General features: G+C 38.1%; 1 long non-coding RNA gene across 1 annotated transcript; it reads right to left on the reverse strand.

Annotated features, from left to right (window-relative positions):
* Positions 1-8,347: 8,347 nt before the first annotated feature.
* On the reverse strand, positions 8,348-11,231 carry LOC143681423 (uncharacterized). The gene is made up of 4 exons (XR_013174603.1): positions 11,009-11,231; positions 10,339-10,395; positions 9,438-9,539; positions 8,348-9,344 (listed from the first exon to the last, which is right to left on the reverse strand). It is a non-coding gene; the product is annotated as an uncharacterized LOC143681423 (long non-coding RNA).
* Positions 11,232-18,100: the final 6,869 nt, after the last annotated feature.

Here is an 18,100-nt window from a genome sequence, read left to right on the forward strand (position 1 = left end):
TGATTGTTATGTCTTCTTGTTTAATTGTTCCTTTTATTAGTATATAGTGTCCTTCTTTGTCTCTTTAACTGTTTTACATTTGAAGTCTAATTTGTTGGATATTAGTATAGCCACTCCTGCTCTTTTCTGGTTGTTATTTGCATGAAATATCTTTTCCCAACCTTTCACTTTCAACCTATGTTTATCTTTGGGTCTAAGATGTGTTTCCTGTAGACAGCATATAGAAGGATCCTGTTTTTTAATCCATTCTGCCAATCTATGTCTTTTGATTGGGGAATTCAGTCCATTGACATTTAGTGTTATTACTGTTTGGATAATATTTTCCTCTAACATTTTGCCTTTTGTATTATATATATCATATCTGATTTTCCTTCTTTCTACACTCTTTTCCATATCTCTCTCTTCTGTCTTTTTGTATCTGACTCTAGTGCTCCCTTTAGTATTTCTTGCAGAGCTGGTCTCTTGGTCACAAATTCTTTCAGTGACTTTTTGTCTGAGAATGTTTTAATTTCTCCCTCATTTTTGAAGGATAATTTTGCTGGATATAGGAGTCTTGGTTGGCAGTTTTTCTCTTTTAGTATTTTAAATATATCATCCCACTGTCTTCTAGCTTCCATGGTTTCTGCTGAGAAATCTACACAAAATCTTATTGGGTTTCCCTTGTATGTAATGGATTGTTTTCTCTTGCTGCTTTCAAGATCTTCTCTTTCTCTTTGACCTCTGACATTCTAACTAGTAAGTGTCTTGGAGAACGCCTATTTGGGTCTAATCTCTTTGGGGTGCGCTGCACTTCTTGGATCTGTAATTTTAGGTCTTTCATAAGAGTTGGGAAATTTTCAGTGATAATTTCTTCCATTAGTTTTTCTCCTCCTTTTCCCTTCTCTTCTCCTTCTGGGACACCCACAACACGTATATTTGTGCGGTTCATATTGTCCTTGAGTTCCCTGATACCCTGTTCAAATTTTTGCATTCTTTTCCCTGTAGTTTCTGTTTCTTTTTGGAATTCAGATGTTCCATCCTCCAAATCACTAATTCTATCTTCTGTCTCTTTAAATCTATCATTGTAGCTATCCATTATTTTTTCTATGTTTGCTACTTTATCCTTCACTTCCATAAGTTCTGCGATTTGTTTTTTCAGTTTTTCTGTTTCTTCTTTATGTTCAGCCCATGTCCTCTTCATGTCCTCCCTCAATTTATCGATTTCATTTTTGAAGAGGTTTTCCATTTCTGTTCGTATATTCAGCATTAGTTGTCTCAGCTCTTGTGTCTCATTTGAGCTATTGGTTTGTTCCTTTGACTGAGCCATATTCTCAATCTTTTGAGCGTGGACAGTTATCTTCTGCTGCTGGCGTCTGGGCATTTATTCAGATTTCTCTTGGTGTTGGACCCAGCAAGGTTGTAATATTTTTCTGTGAAATCTCTGGGTTCTGTTTTTCTTATCCTGCCCAGTAGGTGGCGCTCGTGGCACCCGTTTGTCTGCGGGTCCCACCAGTAAAAGGTGCTGTGGGACCTTAAACTTTGGAAAACTCTCGCCGTCCTGGGGGTTCGCTAGTCCTGGGGGTTCGCTAGCCGAAACGGCTTGAGCCGGCCCCGAGAGGATGTTCTTAAACAAGACTTCAAGAGACCAGACCAAAAGGAAACAAACTGGTGGATTTGATTACATCAAAATAAAGATCTTTCTGCTCAAAGACCCTGTAGGCAAAACTAATGAATTGGGAACCAGACAAGGCAGTTACTGTGTCAAAGACAAGGGACTGTATCTAGAATTTATAAGGAACTCATGAAAATTAGCAAGAAAAATGTAGGGAACAATTTTAAAAATGAGGAAAGTATAAAAAATGAGCAATTCAGAGAAAGAGAACACTGAATGGCTTTAATCTCACTAGTAACTAGAGAGTCGTAAATTAAAACAACCATGGTATCCCCTCTTTGCAACTATGTGGACACAAGTTAGAAAGTTGGGGAATACCAGATGTTGTACAAATGTGGCTAAATGGGCATTCTCAGCCACTGCTGGTGGAAGTGTGGTTTGGTGCTGCCATTTTGCACAGCGGTCTGTCAGAACCCAAAGAAACTAAATATGTTGATACCCGAAGGTACAGCAGTGGAATTCTACTTCTGATATATGTCCCAGAGAATTCTGCGTAAGCGTACAGTGGATGGGATTGATGATTGCAGTATATGGTGGTTTGTGGTAGCTGAGTTAGAAGTAATGTAGGTGTACATCACTAGCAGCATAAATGCCCAGAATGTGGTATTTGCTACTTATGTAGCAATGAGAAGAAGTCAACTAAATGTACTCTTAGCAACAATGGAGGATCACAAAAATAAAATATTGAGTGAAATAAATATGAAACAGAATGAGGCTTCTAACTTAGTACCATTTATGTCCATTTAAAAACACCATTTGCATAAACTTCAAAATAACACTGTATTTTCAAGTATACACATTTATCTAAAGATAAGGAAAGTGGAGCAGAAGGACATATGTTAAATATTATCAAGATTGCCATTAAAAGGAATGGATGAGAATGGAGAATAGAGGGACAATAAATTATGGAATAATAAAATAAAATAAAAATAAGAGAGACCCTACCTAGCCCTAGGATAATGGTCATGAGGTGGTGAATATGCATCTGAGTTACTAGGACTAATAAAGAAAGGCTAAGGAAGAAACTCACAGGAGTGCATGAATATTCTCAACCTAATACTCCAAAAAGGAATAATGCAGCCTTCTGTGGGACTGGAGGGAAGGACCCACCTGCCTGTCTGCCCTCAGCCTTGTCAGGCTTGTGAGAGGCAATAGTTCTAGTTCCCTCAGGGCTTTAATAACCCTGAAATCATTACCAGTCTAGTCCATGGCACCTTCAGACCCAGTCAGCCCAAACTGGAGGAACTTCCCAAACCAACAATGTCCACCTGCCAGGACTTCAGCTCTTTCCCTCTGTGATGAGGCAAAGTCTAGAATTGGTATGGATTCCAGCGCTCAAGTGGCCCACTCTTCTTCTGACCCAGGAACCCAAGCCGACTTCTTTCTGCTGAGAAATTCCTCCCAGTGTCCTTGACATAGCCGAACTGCTGACCTGAGCCCACTGTCTGCCTGAGAACGATGGACGAATTTTACCTTACAAGTTGGGGTGGTGGAAGCTGTACATCTGTGCAGTGTGTGCAGCCAAGGAAATCTTAGGGCCACCTCCAGTTCATTTGCTTGGGAATAAGGGTGTTTTCTAGATACAATTTATTTTTTTTTTTAGAATTTTTATTGAGATATCTTCATGCACATACAGTCCTTCCAAAGTTACAATCAGTGGTTCACAAAACATCACATAGTTGTGTATTCATCACCATGATCATTTTTAGAACATTCACATCACTCCAGAAAAATAAATTAAAAAAAAAAAACCATACATCTCATACCCCTTACCCCTCCCTCTCATTGACCACTAGTATTGCAATCTACCCAATCATTTTTTCATCCCTTATCCCCTCTATTATTTATTTATTGTCCTTAGGTTTTGACTCATCTGCCCATACCCTGGATAAAGGGAGTGTCAGCCATAAGGTTTTCACAGTCACCTGGACACATTGTAAAAACGATATCATTATACAATCATCTTCAAGAATCAAGGCTACTGGAATACATTTCAACAGTTTCAGGTACTTCATCTAGCCACTCCAATACACCATAAACTAAAAAGGGATATCTATAGAATGCATAAGAATAACCTCGGACTTCCAGAGAAGATAGCGGCTTAGTAAGACGCGCGGTCTTAGTTCCTCCTCCAGAACAGCAACTAAAGAAACAGAAACAATACAAAACAGCTCCCGGAGCCATGACAGAGACCAAAAAGACAGCGTACCCCATTCTGGAACGGCTGAACGGGCAGGGAGAATCCGATGCGGTGAGATACCCAAGGGGCGCGCGCTTTCCCGGGCCGGGGAGGCTGGCGACTGGGGTCCCTTCCACACACGTGGCTTCCCGGTCTGACTGGGAACGTTGGATAGCGGGGCCCTCCCGCCACGCTTGGCGTCTTGGGCCAGCTGGGCAATTTGGACCGGCACTCCCCCAAGCCGCGGTGGCCGGTGACCCCCCCTCCATGCGCGGTTTCCCGGGCCGACTGCGAGATTCGGATTGGCAAATTAAAGGAGCCACAGCATCTTTTACCAGTGGGACCCGCAGACAGATGAGCGCCACGAGCGCCACCTACTGGGCAGGAAAAGAAAAACAGAGCCCAGAGATTTCACAGAAAAACCTTTCAACCAGCCGGGTCCCACACCCAGGGAAATCTGATCAAATGCCCAGACACCAGCAGAAAATAATGGATGATGCTCGGAAAATTGAAGATATGGCCCAGTCAAAGGAACAAACCAATAGTTCAAATGAGATACAGGAGCTGAGACAACTAATGCTGAATATACGAACAGAAATGGAAAACCTCTTCAAAAACCAAATCAATAAATTGAGGGAGGACATGAAGAAGACATGGGCTGAACAAAAAGAAGAAATAGAATATCTGAAAGAACAAATCACAGAACTTATGGGAGTGAAGGACAAAGTAGAAAAGATGGAAAAAACAATGGATACCTACAATGGTAGATTTAAAGAGACAGAAGCTACAATTAGTGAACTGGAGGATGGAACATCTGAATTCCAAAAAGAAACAGAAACCATAGGGAAAAGAATGGAAAAACTTGAGCAGGGGATCAGGGAACTGAATGACAATATGAAGCGCACAAATATACGTGTTGTGGGTGTCCCAGAAGGAGAAGAGAAGGGAAAAGGAGGAGAAAAACTAATGGAAGAAATTATCACTGAAAATTTCCCAACTTTTATGGAAGACCTAAATTTATGGATCCTAGAAGTGCAGCGCACCCCAAAGAGAATAGACCCAAATAGGCATTCTCCAAGACACTTACTAGTTAGAATGTCAGAGGTCAAAGAGAAAGAGAGGACCTTGAAAGCAGCAAGAGAAAAACAATCTGTCACATACAAGGGAAACCCAATAAGACTATGTGTAGATTTCTCAGCAGAAACCATGGACGCTAGAAGACAGTGGGATGATATATTTAAATTACTAAAAAAGAAAAACTGCCAACCAAGACTTCTATATCCAGCAAAATTGTCCTTCAAAAATGAAGGAGAAATTAAAACATTTATAGACAAAAAGTCACTGAGAGAATTTGTGACCAAGAGACCAGCTCTGCAAGAAATACTAAAGGGAGCACTAGGGCCACGATGGCTCAGCAGGCAAGAACGCTTGCCTGCCATGCCAGAGGACCTGGGTTCGATCCCTAGTGCCTGCCCATGTTAAAAAAAAAAAAAAAATTTAAAGGGAGCACTAGAGTCAGATACAAAAAGACAGAAGAGAGAGGTATGGAGTAAAGTGTAGAAAGAAGGAAAATCAGATATGGTATATATAATACAAAAGCCAAAATGGTAGAGGAAAATATTATCCAACAGTAATAACACTAAAAGTCAATGGACTGAGTTCCCCAATCAAAAGACATAGACTGGCAGAATGGATTACGACCCAGCAATACCACTGCTACGTATCTACTCAAAGGACTTAAGGGCAAAGACACAGATGGACATTTGCACACCAGTGTTTATAGCAGCATTATTTACAATTGCAAAGAGATGGAAACAGCCAAAATGTCCATCAACAGAAGAATGGCTAAACAAACTGTGGCGTATACCTACGATGAAATATTATGCAGCTTTAAGACAGACTAAACTTATGAAGCATGTAATAACATGGATGGACCTAGAGAACATTATGCTGAGTGAGTCTAGCCAAAAACTAAAGGACAAATACTGTATGATCCCACTGATGTGAACCGACATTCGAGAATCAACTTGGAATATATCATTGGTAACAGAGACCAGCAGGAGTTAGAAACAGGGTAAGATAATGGGTAATTGGAGCTGAAGGGATACAGACTGTGCAACAGGACTAGATAAAAAAACTCAAAAATGGACAGCACAATAATACCTAATTGTAATGTAACTATGTTAAAACACTGAATGAAGCTGCACCTGAACTATAGTTTTTTGTTTGTTTGTTTGTATCTTTTGTTGTTGTTTTTTCTCTTTCCTTTTATATATATATGTATTTATTATTATTATTATTATTTTAATTCTCTTCTCTGTATTAACATTCTATATCTTTTTCTGCTGTTTTGCTAGTTCTTTTCCTAAATCGATGCAAATGTACTAAGAAATGATGATCATACATCTATGTGATGATACTAAGAATTACTGAGTGGATATATAGAATGGAATGATTTCTAAATGTTGTGTTAATTTTTTTCTTTTTTTGATTAATAAAAAAATAAATAAATAATAAAAAAAAGAATACACAACACATTCTGGAGTGGGACAAGAAGCCACATGGTCCAGTTGTAAGTCATTCATTCAATAAATATTTAATAAGAACAAAAAAAAGAATAACCTCCAGGATAACCTCTTGACTATGTTTTAAATCTCTCAGCCATAGACCTTTATTTTATTTCATTTCTCTCTTCCCCCTTTTGGTCAAGAAGGTTTTCTCAATCCCATGATACGAGGTCCCAGCTCATCCCCGGGAGTCATGTACCACATTGGCAGGGAGATTTATGTCCTGGGAGTCATGTCCTATATTGAGGAAAGGGCAGTGAGTTTACCTGCCGAGTTGGTTTAGACAGAGAGACCACATCTCAGCAGCAAAAGAGGTTCTCCCAGTGTGACTCTTAGGCACAATTATATGTAGGTTAGCTTCTCCTTTGCAGGAATAAATTAAATAGGTGCAACCCCCAAGATCAAGGGCTTAGCCTATAGAATTGGTTGTCTGTACTGCTTGCGAGAATATCAGGAATTCCCCAGTTGGGGAAGTAAATATTTTCTCCCTTCTCCCCAGCTCTCCAAGACAACTTTGCAAATACCTTTTTATCCTCTGCTCAGATTACACTGGGATGTATTGGGGCATCACACAACCTGTACCAACTAACAAGATCTCACACTCTGTTCAAGATTCCATGTAATCATGGTGTTTTAATAAACTGACCATACAAGTTTAATTAGATAATGTGCTACCCAAAATATAAATTTGCACCACATAAACATCTCTTCCTTTGGTCTCACACCGAAGTTGCAGTTTTAAAATATAGATCCTGTCATCCTTTACCCTGTATTTTGATTTACCTTAGTCCTATCCAGATCAGCTTCATTTATATCTCTAGTCAATGTCTGATCACTTTTTCAACATTTTTAAACAGTTGCTGTATGGAGTGATGCAGACTTTCATAGCTTCAGAGCTCCAACTCTGAGTCACAGGTGACACATAAATATCCAGATTACACACAAATAGCTCAGTATTTCAGAATTTAGAAATAACAGTTACAAGTCCAGAATAGATGTGACTGCTGTATGAGCTTACAGTCTAGGACTGTTTACAATAGGCCCCAATCTACTTCAGTTCTCCAAGTTTGTAGATTATAGTTAGTCCATATGAGTGAGTCATGAAAATATATTTTTTTGTTTCTGTTATTTCATTCAAAATACTGTCTCCAAGGTTCATTCACCTAATTGCAGGCTTCACAACATCATTTCTTCTTGCAGCTGCTCAGTAGTCTGTTGTATATGCACAACACAGTTCCTCCTTTCATCTTTCACCTCCATCCATAGTGAATCTCGAACACTGCTGCCGTAAACACCAGTGTACAAATGTCCATTCATGTCCCCACTCACAGTTCCTCCAGGTATATACCTAGCAACAGGGTTGCAGGACCATATGGCAAACCTACTCCTAGCCTCCTGTGGAACCACCACACTGCTGTCTAGAGGGACTGCACCTCTCTGCTTTCCAACCAACAGTGAATAGGTATGTCTATTTCTCCCCATTTTCTCCAGTACTGTTTTAGTTTGTAAGCTGCTGGAATGCAATATACCAGAAATGAATGGCTTTTAAAAAGGGAATTTATTAATGTACAAGTTTACAATTCTAAGACCATGAAAATGTCCAAACTAAGGCATCCAGGGAAAGATGCCTTGATTCAAGAAAGGCCAATAGGTTCAGAACACCTCTGTTAGCTGGAAAGGCACATGGTGACATCTGCTAGCTTTTTCTCCTAGCTTCTTATTTCATAAGGATTCCCTGGGGGTGTTCTCCTCTCCTCAACAAAGATCTCTGGCTGTGTACCTGTTAATAGCTACAGATGGTCCTCTTCCCTGCTCACAACCCCTTCCTGGACTTTTAGATCTTGGCCCTTAGTTAAATCAGGAACAGTTAAGACATATTTTCTAAAACAATGGTTCTCCATTAAAATGCTCATAAGATCCAACTGGGTGCTTGTTAAAACTGTTGCCTTCTCAGGCTCATTCCCCCCTTCCCTGCCTCTCCAGATTCTTATTCAATTACTAAATTGGAGTCAAAGAGGTTTACGTTTTTTAAACAAACAGAATACTTTTGGCAGGTCTAATGTAGGTTCCCTGACCACTCCTTTGAGTAACAGTTCTTGAGGTTTTCAAACTTTAATGTGCCTGCAGTTTACCTGGGAGTCCTGTTAAAATGGAGATTCTGGCATTTTTAACAAGTTCCCTAGAGACATGGATGCTGTGGGTCTACTGACTACATATGAAGGGGGAACCTTTTAAAATCCAGATGCCCAGGAAGCACCACAGAGCAGTTATTTCAGGATCTGTGGGGGTGGCACCCAGCCATCAGGACGTTTCTAGAGCTCCCCAGGTGACACCAGTACTCAGGTCTCTAATACTAACAGCTTCTTCCAGGTGGCAAGGGTGGCCCCTAACTAAAACTTCCTCCTGGCATTGATATCAGTAACTGCTACCCCAAAAGTAGAAATAAATGACTTTAAAGAAAAGCTTTGGTACAGATCTAATGTTTTTTATTTGATGAAAACATAATTTTACATAGTGTGCTTTTTCTGCCTCAAAGAAAACGTGACCTACTCTTAACTATATTATTCCCAGGCAATTAAAATTTGACAGTTGTGAATAGGCCTTATCATTTTTTATCACTTGCGAGTCAGAGTTTATTGTGATATTTTTCTCCTTTGCATCCAGATCTACTATTCTGAGTCTCTTATTGTACTGGTTAAGCTGCTGGGCTGTTATTCAGAGGCATAGCTGGAAAGCCCAATATATTTACCCCTGTGGATTAAAAATAATCAGAATGTAAAAGACGTTGGGCAGTGACATGCTGAGGACAATTGACCCCCAGCTTCCCCCAACCAAGTAGTCATCTGTGGTGGGAAACTGCCTCCTGGCAGCAGGTGTTCTGTTTATTCTCCCAGGAATCCAGGTTCCAAGTCTTTTTATCTGTTTCTTCCTTCTTGGTGACATTTTTCTTTCATCCAAATAATTAATTAACAGGGAAACAATTTATGTAATTAAACTCCAATTAATCGGAGTATAGAAATTCGATTTCTATAACTCCTACCTGTTTCTGAGGCAGCTTCGAAGGGACTTCTTCGAAGGGACTTTTCCTTCTGTTCCCGATTGTTAAAGACAGCACATCATTCTTAACTTCTGGTTTTAGTTTCTTTAGTATCCAATGAAAATGAGAAATCATTTACAAAGCAATGAGAGTTCAGACTTATACATTTTTAAGATGCTCCCCTCACCGCCAGTTCTTTAGAGAATCTCACTTAGTCTATAAGCCCACCTCATTTAATAGCAATTTTAAAATCTCACCATGAATCTTGACAAAGCATTCAACCTAGTCTTCATAAATCAACAATGTTCTTTTCATACTCATATTTATGTTCCATGGGTTTACATAATATCAAGTTAAATTATGTAATTACAAGAACAAGCATAACTGTTCTAAAATATTTAGGAACAAATACAACCGATCTTGGTAAATATATAGTCTAATTCAAGGGGGTAGAAGTTTACAAGGATACTAGAATTTAGTCTACTAGCTGCAAAGGTTCAATCTATCAGGGACCTTGGGATCAGGTAGAAATACATAAAAATGCTGATTTTTTTTTTTTTTTTAATCTACAAACCCAGCAATCTCATATGGTTCAATCAGTATGTTTTAGAGAAGTGATGAAAAGCAGGTCTGGTGAGTTAGTTAAGTGCAGGTCACCTAAGGCAGCTTCTATTATAACATTAAAAGAACAGATTTGAAAGAAAAGGAACAGAGCTACTTTTCAATACTGTGCTTCCTCATTATGGTTTTTTGGACTGCACTTATTAATGGCACTTACTCTTCTGCCAAGCATTTCACAAAAAGTTTTCCTCTGACCCCCAAAGGGAAAAAAAAAAAGATTTCCCAAAAAATAAAAATAAAAAAAGTGCTCTGTGGTTAAATAAGCCTGGGAAATACCACATACCTTGGCCGTCTTGGAGAGTCATGGTGCTCACCAGCATATTAAAGGCTCGGAGAAGTCCTGTAGCAAAGCACTTTGTTTAACTTTGTTTACCTTAGGATTTCATAAATTTATTGGCCAAAAGTAGGCCGTTTCATGTAACATCTAATCCCAAAGAGCTAATGTTTAGTGAAACAAACACACTTTGGTAAACACTACCCAACCAGCTTTAAGGAAGGTATTATTCTGACTTTGCAATAGATTAAACAAATACCTCCTTAATATCTGTTAGAAACAGCACAATTTGTGCAGGTGTCCTAAAGCACTATACAAATTTCATTTGATGGTAATGTTCCCCTCTGTACAAATAGAGAAACAAAAGTACAAGGAAGCGTTAGGTTGCTTGCCAGAGTACACATAAAATAAGAGACAAAACTGGAACCGAAGTCCACATGTCCTAACAATGTTTTTGAAGCTGTGTTTACAAACAGAACGAAACTTCAAATCGTTGCCACCCACCCTTCGTAACTGAGTGTCCATGTAAGTCAAGTTGTGCCTTGAAAATTGTACTTCTGTTTCATGAATTTTAATTGCGCACACTTGTACAATTCAAACATATATTGACTTCTGGTAGTTTTTTTTTCCTGCATATTTGCCTCTTTAAGGGTAGTCAACAGTTTCTCTAATTTGTTACCTGAGTGGTGAAGAGGTTGAAAGGATTCCTTCCCTCTCATTTAAACATACATCTTTTTGAAGAAAGGATAATATTTCTTCATGTTATTTTAACATTAAATCAATCCAAAATATGAACTAGATAAAAAGTGTACTCCTTTACCTAGAAATAGAGGAAGAGACTTTGGAGCTCATGAAACAGGGTAACATTGCCCTATATATTTGACTGCTATCCATCAATAATTGAGAACAGGAACTCTGTAAAACTTTCACCAGCCTCAGGGCTTTAAGGATCTACTGTTTTAGCTCAGAAGCCCATTGAAAAACAAGACATGAATATATGACTTTCTTTTGGCAAGATTCTGACCTTGAGAGAATGAATCTTGGTCATTTATAAAGTAAAATAGATTTATGTGCTCTGAAGCTTGTCGAAATAATGGGTGTTTCCCAGCATTTTGGAATTGAATGCTACATGACAGAGGAATAACTTTTAGAGAAAACCTGCCCACCCCCCTGCCAGGGAGTTGGGTGCTGGAGCCGTGATGTGTGACTTAAAAGCCAGATTTATAGACATCCTTGATCTATATACATTATCTTTGAATACTCTCTCTCACCATGGAGCCTTCCTGACTCTGTCACAAACAATATCGGTGATTTCAGAACACTGCAATGCTTTACCTCAAGTCCAAACGAGAATTGTCAAATAGAGATGAAGAGCCTTTTGGCAAAAAAAGTGCTCTTAAAATGTTTACCTTCTCATACCTAATGGTTTTAGATCATATCTTATTAGCCTAGGAGACCATTATATAAAGTACAATTAAGATGTCCTTGACATTTTCTAGGAGTTCCAGCTCAGCTTTGCAAATGCCTATAACTTCATTGTTGTTGTTGTTGTTGTTGTTTTTTCCTGCCACACAATGTTGGAAATGCAGTTTACAATAATGTGGACTGCTCAGGGTGCACTTGGAGTAATTATACAGAATGTCAACAGCCTCTCAGACTGGGTCCTATGTTGATTGCTCCTTGTGACATTCCCATTTGCAGCTTGTTGGAATTAAATGTCTACCTGCAGGCTCCTGCTCCTACAAGATTGTTCAAAAAAGTGTCCTCCAAACTTTCAGTTTGACCCCTTCCATCGAGTTTAATATTATCTGAATTATACAGAGAAATTAGATCTTGATCTAAGATTAGGATAGTGTCCCTGTGGCCAGCATCCCACCCTTATTGTCAGAAATAGTTATTAAGTAAACATCTATTGAGCATCTATTACATATTCAGCCCTAGTCTAGGCACTAAATTCCTATTCCTGCCTTTAGCTAGTTCAAAATGTCGTTCGCCTTTGAAATTGGAGAGTCTAGGAACAACTTTCCATCCACAGAATTTCTCCACAGAAAAGAAATTCCACAATCGTTAAAACTTGCACCATAGAGTTCTATTTAATACTCTTTCCTTTACGTTTCTCCTGCACGTGTTCATGCTATCCATTCCATGGGTTATCAGTAGGCTTTATGTGGTTCCAAATTCCTTAAATATATAATAGCTAATATTCATGTCATACACACTCCACAGCAGGTTCTGTTATAATCTATTAACATATGCCAACTCATTCAGTCCTCTCAATAAATCTCTATGGCAGACATTATATCCATTTTACAGATGAGGAAAATGGACACAAAGACAGTGTCTTTCCCATGGTCATACACCTAATGAGTAGTGAATCTGAAGTTTGGACCTTTGAACGTGCAGTCAAAAAGCCTGAGACTACTCTGCCATTAGGAGGGAAGCCCTGATCAGGTTTCTATAGTGTATTACACAATATGGGCCCCAGAAGATGATTAATGGATGTCATAAAAGCTGGGTGGCTGAAAACAAAAGAGGATTGGGTCAGGAAGCAACAAAGTCTTTTCTCTTTGCCATCTCTGTCCAAATATCTGTTGTAACAATTCCTTGATAAAGAGGGGTAGAGTGAAAACAAGAACAACCCCATATGCATTTTGTAATTTGTTCAAAGTATACTAGTACTTAGGCTAACTGCTTAGTGTACCATAAGTTGAGCCCATAGAATTTTGGGTTCCTAAGTCTGTCATAACAAGTTACCACAAATTTGGTGGGTTAAAACAAAAGAAATTTATTGTCTCCATAGTTTGGAGGCCAGAACTCCAAAATCAAGGTGTCCACAGGGCTGCACTCCCTCCAAGGCTTCAGGGATGAATCCTTCCTTGCCTCTTCCAGCTTCTGGCAGCTCCAAGCTTTCCTTGGCTTATGGCAACAAAACTCCAATCTCTGCCTCCATCTTCACATAGACTTTTGCTCCTCTGTGTGTCTGTCTTCTCCCTTTTTTCTCTTGTCATTGAATTTAGGGTCATCTGGATAATCCAGGCTGATCCCATCTCAAGACACTTAATTACATCTGCAAAGACTCATTTTCCAAATAAATTCATGTTCACAGATTCCAGGGATTTGGATGTGTACATATCTTTTGTGGGCAACAATTCAAGTCATTACACAGGGGACAGTTCATTCAGTTGAACTGGCTAAAATCCTGAAATAAAAGACTGTATCATGAAATTCTGAGCCTTAGTAGGTAAATTGCACCAACCTAACAACTGCTACCAGGGTTCTGATGAATGAAGTGGCAGACCAGGAAAGCTATACCTCTTACAAATGTCATTGAACAAGGATTATTCAGATGTTGGAAGGTTCCATTTTATATATGCAACAAACTACTTTTGTAATAAATTAAAAGTAGGAAGCCAGAAGAGGCCCAAAATACCATTACATTCCCAGGAGACTGAGGAGAGGATGCACTTTTGGAAATGCCTGTCAGCAGTTATTCTTGAGATACTCATTTTTCAGCCCATTCTGCATCTGGATGGAAGAACAGGCAAATAGGTTAACTGCTCGGGTTAACACTAGACTTCAGAAAGTGCTAATATGGATGTTGGAAAGTGTTAAGCCATTGATCAAAGAGATGCCCTTGTCTATTATACAAGAAGCACAGTCGTTCTCAGGGCCAGGATTGCTAGGGCTAGATTTTCTCTTTATAGTATCCATCATACTTTTACCTGCTTGACCAGTTAAAGAACAGGTTTGGTCTTGTGGCTTGATTTCTTCAGGGCTAATATGTGAAAGAATTATGAAAGAGTCATGCTTATTTGAATGGGTTCCTATTTAGTTTTCATTGTCTTTCAATAAAATTTATTATACACCAATTATGTTCTTTTATTATAGGCTTAATTGTTTAGAGTAGCTTTAGATTTATGGAAAAATTATTCAGAAAGTTCCTATACAATACCTGTCCATCCTCACCCCTCCCAGTTTCTACTGTTATTAACATCTTGCATTAGTGTGGTACATTTGTTACAGTTGGGGGACCACTACTGATATATTGTCGTTAACTAGAGTCTATAGTTTACATTAGGGGTCACTGTTGGTGTTGTACATTCTGTGAGTTTTCATAAATGCATGATGTCCTGCATCCACTATGACAGTATCATACAGAACAGCTTCTGTTATCCAAGAAGCACAGTCATTCTCACTGCCCTAAATATGCCCTGTGCTCTCACATACTCATTTCTCCCACTCATCCCTGCCCAATGCCTAGGCAGCCATTGATCTTTTTACTGTCTCTATAGTTTTGCTTTTTCCAGAATGTCATGTAGTAGGAATCATCACAGTATGTAGCTTTTTCAGACTGGCTTCTTTCACTTAGCAATATTATTTAAGTTTCCTCTTTGTTTTGTGTTCTGTTTGTAGCTTTATAACTCATTACTTTTTATTACTGAATAATACCCTACTGTATGGCTGTATGACTGTTATCGGTTCATTTATGTTCTTCTTAAGCTGTTTAATTATCTTTTTCCTGATTCCAAATCCATTTTGGGCTGGCTAAAAGTAAAGTTAGTGTTAGCTAGAATATCAGCATTTGCATTTGTACCCTAAGAGCATTTGCAAGGGTGATGATGGCCAAGTGACATCTACCCATGTAAAGGATCGAGTTATAAGAGAGGAATTTGGGGCTTAGGAAACCCAAATCTTTTACAATGGATAATGTTTTCATTTCCTTGGCTGTTCAAGAAAATAACGTGCAATGGGTTGGCTTAAACAGCATGGGTCATGATTTTTAGGCTAGGAGAAGCCCAAATCGAGGCCTCATCAAGGCAATACTTTCTTCCCAAAGACTGGCATTCTGGGGCTGGCTGCCAGTGATCCTTGTCTGAATTTCAAGGGACTTGCAAGGGACTCCAGTAATAGGATTAAGACACAACCTGATTAAGGTGGGCCATGCCTTAACTGAAGTAACCTCATAAAAATGTCCTGTCTGTATTGGGTTCACACCTGCAGGAATGGATTAAGTTTAAGAACATGTTTTTCTGAGTTACCTAGCTCCAAACCACCACAGGCAATAAGCGTGTCTGCCGTTTTGTGGGAGGAGACACCTTTTCTATTTTCTGAGGCTGTTTGCTACACACATATCCTGGAAAATATTTTTCAAAACAAAGGCAGCTAGTATCTCTGCTTGCAGTTAAGTGAAGAAATGTGAGAGACCCTTGTAAAATTGTCATATTTTCATATCTTATCTTTTATACTTTTTGGTGAAGTGTCTATTAGAGTATGTTGCCCCATTTTTAAAACTTGGGTTGTTTTGTTTTTTAATATTGAATATGAATAGTTGTTTATACATTCTAGATATTTTTTTTTTGCATATATGTTTTGGTTTGCTAACACTGCTGGAATGCAATATACCAGAAATGCATTGGCTTTTATAAAGGGAATTTATTTTGTTACAAGTTTTCAGTTCTAAAACTGTCCTTTGGCAGTTTAATCTGGTTTCAAACAGCTTTCCAGGGGGCACTTTTTTTCTACATCTCCAAACATCTGGATCTTGTGTTGGCTCTGTGCTTTCTCCAAAATGTTTCCCATTTTAAAGGACTCCAGTAAACTAACCAAGGCCTACCTTGAATGGGCGGAGTTCATTCATCTAATCAAAATGCCATACCCATAATTGGATCTGTCACATCTCTATGGATGTAACCTAACCAAAAGGTTACATCCACATCTGGGTGTGTCTCCAGAGAAACAATCTAATCAAAGTTTGCCACCCAAAATAATAGGTCCAGCCCCAAAAGATTAGATCAAGATTAAAGCATGGCTTTTCTGGGATACATAATAGTTTCAAACTGGCACAAAATGGATATCCAGTAGTCCCAACACCATTTTTTGCAAAAATTGTCCTTTTTCCATTGAATTGCTTTTGTATCTGTGTGAAAAATCAGTTGACCATAGTTGTTTTCATATAATCCTGGACTTTCTGTTCTGTTCCATTTGTTTACTTTTTCAGTCCTTTCCAAAATCATGCTCTTTTGCTTAAGGTAGATTTATAGTAAAGTCTTAAATCAGATTGTATGATTCTTCCAACTTTATTCTTCTTTTTCAAAATTTTTCTGGCTCTCCAAGCTACTTTGTCTTTCAAATAAATTTTAGAATCAGCTCATCTGTATTTTAAAAAAAATCCCTTCTTTGATTTTAATGACAATTGTATTAAATCCATAGATAAATTAGGGGGAAATACATATCTTTATGTTGCATCTTCCAATCCATATATCTGGCATGTCTCTCCAATACTAGGTTTGTTTTGATTGTTTTTATGAGTTTATGGCTTTAATCATGAAGATTCTAACCATGTTTCATCAGATTTACAAACAACTACTTCTTTTATGGTATATATAGTGTTTTTAAGTTTAGGTTGTCAGGTTTGTGTTGCTCGTATGTGGAAATACAGCTGATTTTTGTGCTGGCATCTTGCTTAAGTCTCTTATTTGTTCTAGGAGATTGTTGCAGATTCCTTGGGATGGCAGTCATGTTATCTTTTAATCAGGATGGTTTATTTCTTCTTTTTCAATCTCTATCCCTTTAAAAAACACACACCAGCTTCTTGCAGAGTCTAGGACTTTCAATATGATGTTGAATAGGCAGTGAGAATGGACCTCTTCTTGTATTGTTCCTGGTCTTAGTGTGAAAGCATTCAGTCTTTCACCATTAGCATGATGTTAACGTTAGGTTTTTTTTTTAGATGATCATTAAGAGGTTGAGGAAATTTCCTTCCATTCTTAGTTTGCTGAGAATGGGTATTTTGTGAAAAGTCAGGTTTTTATTTTAATTGATATGGTCCTGTAGCTTTTTTTCCTTTTTGAGGCGGTTAATTCTAGTGGAATTGAATGTTTTTTGAATATTGATCCAGTTTTGCATTCCTTGGATAAGCCTCACTTAATTGATGTTGTGGTGTACTCTTTTTATACACTGTTGGATTTAATTTATTAATCTTTCATTGAAGTTTTTGTGTCTATTTTTTATGAGGGATATGGGTGCATTGTGTTCTTTTTGTATACTGGTTATGTCTGGGTTTTGCTCCCAGAGTAAATTGGGAAGTGTTACCTCCTCTTCTGTTTTTTGTAAGACACATAGAATTGGTGTTATTTATTCTTAAAATGTTTGTAGAACTTGCCAGCAAAGTCATCTGGGTCTAGAGAATTCTTTCTTTGGAAGGTTTCTTATGATAAATTCAAAAGTTTTAGAGGTTATCTATTTTATCTTGGGTGAATTGGGGTAGTTTATGTTTTTTAAGGAATTTATGTGTTTCAATTATGCTATCTAATATTTATTTGTAGATTTATTCATAATATTCCTTTATGCTTTTAATGTCTGTAGAGTCCATAGGGATATTCTGTCTTTCATTCCAGATATTGGTAATTTATATCTTCCCTCTTTTGTTTTGTCAGTCTTGTTAGAGATTTTCCAGTTTTATTGATGTGTTCAAAGTATGAACTTTTAGTTTGATTAATTTTCTCTATTACTTTTTGTGTTCCATTTCAGCAATTCCTGCTTTTACCTTTATTATGTCCTTCTTTCTGCTTCTTTTGGATATTTTAGCTTTTCTACCTTAAGGTAAAAGCTTAAGTTATTGATTTGAGAGATTGTCCTTATTTTATACTATTAGCATTCAGTGCTATAAATGTTCTTTAGGCACTGCTTTAGCTGCATCCCACAAATCTTGATATGTTGTATTTTCATTTCCATTCATTCATAATATTTCCAATTTCTTTTGAAACTTCTT

This window comes from Tamandua tetradactyla, chromosome 4 (assembly GCF_023851605.1).
Source record: "Tamandua tetradactyla isolate mTamTet1 chromosome 4, mTamTet1.pri, whole genome shotgun sequence".
NCBI classification, from domain to species: Eukaryota; Metazoa; Chordata; class Mammalia; order Pilosa; family Myrmecophagidae; genus Tamandua; species Tamandua tetradactyla.